General features: G+C 43.4%; 1 protein-coding gene across 3 annotated transcripts in view; it reads left to right on the top strand.

Moving 5' to 3' along the window:
* Nucleotides 1–689: 689 nt before the first annotated feature.
* The window catches only part of ENOX2 (ecto-NOX disulfide-thiol exchanger 2), a 291,281-nt gene continuing 284,880 nt past the window's right edge, over nucleotides 690–7,090 (top strand). For all 3 annotated transcript variants that reach the window (XM_058659099.1, XM_058659098.1, XM_058659097.1), the window contains exons 1-2: nucleotides 690–869; nucleotides 2,430–2,478. The gene's annotated coding sequence lies outside the window, so the exon portion shown is untranslated. The remainder of the gene's footprint in view (nucleotides 870–2,429; nucleotides 2,479–7,090) is intronic.

The raw sequence follows: 7,090 nt of genomic DNA, 5'->3' as shown, positions 1-7,090 counted from the left end.
CCCCAAGTGGCCGCAAAGGCTGGAGCTGAGGCAATCCAAAGCCAGGAGCCTGGAGCTTCTTCCAGGTTTCCTATGTGGGTGTAGGGTCCCAGGGTTTTGAACCATCCTTGACTGCTTTCTCAGGCCACAAGTAGGGAGCTGGATGGGAAGTGGAGCAGCTGGGACATGGACCAGTACCCATGTGGGATCCCAGTGGCAAAGGCAAGGTGAGGACTCTGGCCACTAGGCTATTGTGTTGGGCCCAGTTAAAATTTATTTCTAAGATTATAAATAACATTTAAGACACAGACACGCAATACAGTGTTAATATCAAATCGCAGCATCATGTGCTTTCCCATGAAGAAAGTTTAGCCGGTATTAAAATAAATTTGAAGCCTCTGTGTTCACAAATCAACCTCAAGCCCTAAGACAAGTTTCTGTAAGAAAGTGCGCTGCAAACTACAACACCCAGAATACCTTCCTGCATCTGAATGCTAGGGTTATTAGGAAGGGGTGGAGGGAGTGTAACTCCAAGGAAGCATCTAGACTCCATCTCCCACAATCCTCTATCATCCGCAGAGTCTCTCTGCTCAGGAAGAACCGCCTCCAGAGAGCTCAAACTACATTTCCCATGAGGACAAGGGCTTGGGCCCAGGGCTTCCTGGTGACCGGTAACCAATAGGGGGAGACGCACCGGCCCCGTATAGGTGGGAGTCCAGCCTTGGGCCTGAGTGCCGAGTCTAGGCCGGCTAGTGTGAGGACCGAGAGTTCGGAAGACATTTGCGCGGCTTGAAAGTGCCCGAAGGCACTTGGCGCCGAGGAGGTGCCGCTTTGGGCCGATTTTTCGTGGCTGTATAAGAAGTAGCGCTGCGGTGGCCGGGGAACTGGAGGTCAGAGAGGCAGAAAGCCCCAAAGGTGGTGGCTGGGGACTGTGGGACTAAGGGGCCTAGGGAGGAGGGTGCTTCCGGGGCTGCTGTTACCTGCTACAAACTCCGCCCAGCTCCGCCTCTACAGGGGAAGGGGGTGTCGCGATGGGGAGTCAGGGGTGGGCTTCTGAGCTCTCACAAACATTTCCCTGAAGCTTACGATCTTGCTCTGTGTTCTATCTCCATCTTTCCCCCTCAACCGCCTGCTTTCTTTTTTTTCCCCCTGGCTTAACACCATCCACCCGGACGACCTGTTTTAGCATCTCCGCTTTGAGACCTAAAGTTAGGTTCCCGAGGAGAGGCTCCGCTGTAGTCGGCTCCTGGGCTCTCCTTACTGCTTGCAGGAATAGGATGATTTCTTTCCTCTTCTGCCTAGTTTGTCCTTCACGCCTGGGGACATACACACCTCCCAACCGCACCTACTCCCCAGTCCCCTTGGGGGCGTGACCTTTTGTCAGGTTTCCTGTGCGCCCCCCCTCCCCCTGATTGTGGGATCAAGATCACAGTGGTTTTCCTGGCCCCTGCAGCCATCTGCCCTAGCCCCAACCTGGTACTTCAGATTAGTAAGGGGTTCCAGTCAATTTTCAGGAGAGAAGGGGGATCTTATTTTTTGAGGAACAGCGTGTTCAGTGCAGTGTTCTGGTGAAGGTTAAAAACAAGTTAAACCTGGGCCCGGCGGCGTGGCCTAGCGGCTTAAGTCCTCCCCTTGAACGCCCCAGGATCCCATATGGGCGCCGGTTCTGGTCCCGGCAGCTCCACTTCCCATCCAGCTCCTTGCTTGTGGCCTGGGAGGGCAGTCGAGGACGGCCCAAAGCTTTGGGACCCTGCGCCCATGTGGGAGACCCGGAAGAACTTCCTGGTTCACCGGCCGTTGAGGCTCACTTGGGGAGTGAATCATGGGACGGAGGATCTTCCTCTCTGTCTCTCCTCTTCTCTGTATATCTGACTTTGTAATACAATAAATAAACCTTTAAAAAAAAAAACAAGTTAAACCTGTTTTAAAAACGGATCTCTTTCAGGATTCCCAGCCAAGACTGATAGCACTCAGGTATTTAGTGAATACACCAGCTACAAAGTAGACCAGGGCAAACCAGCGGTATTCATTCTGAATTATACCAAACACACAGAAAAGTTCTAAGGCTTTGGTGGAAGCGCATACTGATGGAAATGGGAGTTGATTGTGACACTTTTGAATTCTTGAAACCTTCCTCTGTCGTTTAGACCAATCCTGTAGTCTTTGTAAAGGAGGAGGTGATTTTTAAATTGGGCTCCAAAGAAATAAAGAGCAATTGAAATGAACCAAGAGAAGGGGAAAAAATGCTTGCTGACCCTGTGGTTGGTTCAGAAGAGGGAACACGGTGTGACAGGTAGCAGGGGGTGTACTGGGAAATGAATTGTGTCGAAAAGTTTGGGATCTTCATAATGGGACACTTTAAAGCATTCACAGTACTTGAATGCTATTCTATATCAAATAAAATTGAAGGCAAAAAAATTAAGATTGGGTAATTTTTCTTTTCATCCTAGGGGAACCTGATTTGAGATCAACTCTTGGAGAACACATGGAAGTGTGATGGTATGATCCAGGTGTGACTTTAAATAGAAGAATTTTGTTGTACAGATTTTTTTTTCATGGCAATTCTTAGTTGAAATCTGTGGTTGTCCTTTTTAAAGCCTTGTTCCATGTATTTATTAGGAAGTGCATTTGCTGTCGTTATAGGTCACATTAATTGTATTTATCTCATCAAGTGACAATAATGGCTGATATCTATTTGAGCTCACATGTGCCTGCATCATCACAAATCCTTTGTTGCATCATCTTATGAGCCTTAGGATATCTGTGCTGTTTTCCCTGTTTTTGTAGAAAGAAATTACAATGCAAAGAAATGGAATAACCTACTTGAATCACATCATTATAGAGTCAAGTAGGGGTTTGGATGTACAAATTCCCGACTCTTTTCATGTTGGTTTGCTGGTTTTGATGTTCATTTTTGCTCTTTATGCTCCAGATGTGGGAAGGAGAGGTTATTGTATGATATGGTTGATCATTGTGGCAGAAACCCAAGTGATTCATTTTGAATTTTTATGTCAGCATGTGTCTGCTATAAAGTACCTGCCAAAACCAAATTAGCTTAACTGCTATTGCAACTGTAGCTAACGCTGTCTGCCAAAACTGTAGCCAGTATGACTATTTCTGAATTAGCTGCTTCTCTTTACCAAAGATGTCATACCTGTAAGCTATTTGGACCTGGATGGTAATTTCAGTTGTGTTTTATTGTAGCTTTTTCTTGCCAAATGATCTGGGTCACTGTGTCTCCTCCCCTGACTTCTGCCCACCTGCAGTGTGGGAGATGTCACAAAGTAGGAGGTGTGTGCTCTCCCTGGATCTAGCTGGGGGACCAGATGCCCACAATTCCAAGGCACTCCAGCATGCAGAGGCAGCCATGGCAAAGTGCTGTGGAGGGATAGAGAACAGGGTAAGTGGCTATAAGGGAGAGTCAGGGAGAAAACTTTTGTGAGGAGGTGATGTAACAGGTAGGTTGTAAGAGGGGAATGGGTTTTTCAGACAAAGAGGAATGGAAAGGAAACATTCCATACCAAGGCTTCAGGCTGAAAGGCCTGAGACCTTCCAGGAGTGGCACATATAAAGACAGTCTGCTGGGGTGCAGATTATTTGGGAAAAGAAAAGTGTTAAGGTCAGAGAAGTGTCTAGAGAGATAGGTTGGAGCTGATTTATGAGGAATCTTGACTGCAGTGCCGAGAAGTTTGAATGTACCCCCATAAGCCAGTGGTCCTCAAAATGGAGAGTGTCTGCTCATGGTAATGAATGTGTCTGTATACAGGATACAATGAATTAGATCACTAGTTGTAAAGTTAAGTTAGACATGGTAAGAAGAGCAAACTAGTTTGGTTTAAAGATAGCTATTAACTAAATATAAGGGAGTATTTTAAAAACTCATGGAAAATGTATATTATCTTTTAATTCCATTTGTCTGTGAATTCTTGGAAGTATGCTTGTAATATTCACCTTGGTATGTGAATGTGGTAAAGGCCACTAAGTGACACTCAAGTGACTGAACTTTGATTAAATATTGCTTACAGGCAATACATCTAATTCAAGCGTTTTAGGAGTGCCATGATCAGATGTTCATATTTGGATGACAGTGAGATGGTGGACTGGGAAGAGGTATGAGCATTTTGGAGGTTGGTGCTCTGTTGCATGGAGATGGTGTGGACCCATAAGTAGGAACATATGAGAGGAGGTAGTAGATTTAAGAGACAATTGGGAAGTAAGAATTAGTAGGACATGGCAGTTGTGAATATCATTTTATCAATATCATCAGATTTGTTTTAAAAGCCTGCAGGTGTCAATTGTTTGTTATCCTTTGTATTTTGTGATCAGCATAGTTTTGCCAAATATGGGCATTAATTAGCAGTGGCGACTGTTGTCACTGTCCCAGAGTGCTCTGGATCATGCGCAAGCATCCTTACCGCCTTACTAAGTGTCTTTGAGAGCAGTGAGACAGATATTCAAAGCACTTACAAGAAATTATGTGTGTGATCTGTGACTGTTGGCCATCTTAGGGACTCCTTGGCCTTCAGCACTCAGTTCAGCTTTGAACACCTTTGTGAAGCCTTTCCAGTAACTCCGCTCTGCTTGTACATGTATGCACAAGGCAATGCTAAGCTCACCACACTGTGCCTCCTTGAGGGCAGAAATCAGGTTTCCTTCATCTCCATACCCATAGCCTTCAGAGCACCACTTGGCACATAATAGACATGAGGTAAATGATTATTGGATGAAAAAAAGAGATCAGAATGTTCACATGCATGTAGCTGTGGACCTTTGTAATACAAATGTGATGGCAATAGTGGCTGCTTGTAACATTTGTTGTTTTTGTTGAATAAGGCAACAAAGGAAATTCCTGTAATTTCATTGCGTAATGCTTCTTATCTGTTTCTTCCTTTCTTGACTGCTTATCTTCTGTTTCAAGAATGTATTTTCATTCTTTGTTTGAAAAGCGGAGAGACAGAGTGGACAGTTACAGACAAGAAATATTTCATCTGCTGGTTTGCTGCCTGAATGCCTGTGGCAGTCTGGGTTGGGCCTGGCTGAAGCCAGGAGCCTGGGATTCCATCTGAGTCTCTCAAACAGCTGGCAGGGACCCAAGTACTTGAGCCATTCCTTGCTCCCCTCTCTGGTGTGCATTAGCAGGAAGTTGGATTGGAAGAAGAACCAGACCCAGAGCCAAACCACGTGGCATCTTAACCACTGTGTCCAATGCTTGCCTCTCTTCCCTGGCTGTCTCACCTGACATTCTTTTTCACTGTTCACTTGCCCAGAAACCTACATATCCTTGGGCCTTCCAGTGGCTTTGCTCCTATTGATAGAGTTTACATTACTACTGCCCTGATGTTTTGCTACAAAATGTCTTTTTCTCTACCATGTCCAGTTGACACCATCATTTCCCACCACTCTCAAATCCATCTCCTACTCATACATAGTTAGTGGTGTTATAATTTGATAAAACCCTTTGGGAGAGTGTTTTGTCAATTTGTATCATATATTTTAAAATTGAACATAGCTCTTAACCTGCCACTTCAACTTCTAGGCCTCTATCCTGAGGAAATACTTGTGATGTTGCTAAAAATTTTGTTCTCAGCATGTACGTATGTATACCACAGTTGCTTGTAACGGTAGTTTACACACACACACATACATGCACGCACGCAATAGCAAATGTTGATTATTAGGAGTTTCAATGAAGTTGATTTTAGTACATCCATAGAATACATTATTAAGTAGCCATCAAAAGTTGACAGTACCAAAGAATATTTAATTAAGTGGCAAGTTTTTTTTATGGTATATTAGCCAGAAATTCAGGCTATAAAATTTTCAGTAGAGTGATGGATCCCAGTATACATACGTACAGACACACCCATACACACACTCATTGGTGTGTGTATATATAGAAAAATCCTGTAATGGTCACATAAAAATGACAGCAGGGCTCTACTGTAATTGGTAATGTAACATATGACTTCTGTTTTATGTTTTGCATATTTATATTTACCAACCCCATACTCTAATTTATTTGTTAATTAAAAAAATTATTTAGAAGTATTTTCCTGGGGCTAGCTTTGTAGTAGAACAGGTTAAGCTACCCCTTATGATACCAGCATCACACATCTGAGTGCTGAGTCAGATTCCAGCTGCTGTTTTTTTCTTATCCAGCTTCCTGCTGATGCACCTGTAAGAGTAGCAGAGGATCACCCAGGGTGAGAAACCTGGATGGAATTCCTGGTTCGTGGCTTCAACCTAACTCACAAGTGATTGTTCTGACCATCTAAGGAATGAACCAGCAGACAGAACATATCTGTTTCTCAACCTCTCTCTTGTTCTGCCTTTCAAATAAATAGATAGATCTTTTAAAAAAATAAATAAAAATAAAAACATTTCCTGTGTGTACCCCTATCAACTGCTGTGTTGGCTTGGGGCAGCTCCTATACTCAACATACGTGTATCACTTGTTGCCTGGTTTACTGCTGTCTCCAGCATGCTCGCTTCCAGTCCATTCTCTGCTAATATTGACAGAATGAGTTTCATGAATGAGAAATCTGAAGCTTTCTAACCCTTATGTAAAATATCTCAAAGGCTACCTATTGTTCTCAGGATAATATTCCAACTCCTTAAGCCTGTTTTTAGGACCTTGAAAATCAGCCCCCTATTTTCCCACCTGCTTCAGCTTTTGTTCCAATGTACTTCTTAGGCCAGTGCCAGGCACTTCACAGGTATTTGGTTAATGTTAGCCAAATGTTGATATCAATTGTATAACCAAAAGTCTTGTGTCGTTTAATTTCACAGATCAAAAATATGAAATACATGCAATAATTATTCCCATTATATAGATAAGGAAAGCTCAGTAAAGTCAAAGGGAACTGAAAAGTTATCTTAATAAAGAATCTTTTTTAAAGGGAAAAAAAAACACTCCTTGCTCTAACTCAGCTCTCCTCATTTTTCTGCAATCCCTGCCAGACTTTTCAAGATGAATGCTGTCTTTATATGTTCCCTTGGCAAATTATTTGTGACCAGAGCGTAACAAGAACAGCCCTAGACTGACATGATCTCACCGTGTCAGGATGCCCTTTGTGCTAGCATATAGAAATCTTTCTTTTGTATACTGAAC

Source organism: Ochotona princeps, chromosome X (genome assembly GCF_030435755.1).
Source record: "Ochotona princeps isolate mOchPri1 chromosome X, mOchPri1.hap1, whole genome shotgun sequence".
NCBI lineage: Eukaryota > Metazoa > Chordata > Mammalia > Lagomorpha > Ochotonidae > Ochotona > Ochotona princeps.
The sequence above is the reverse complement of the archived record's forward strand: the minus strand, read 5'-3'. Positions and strand labels throughout refer to the sequence as shown.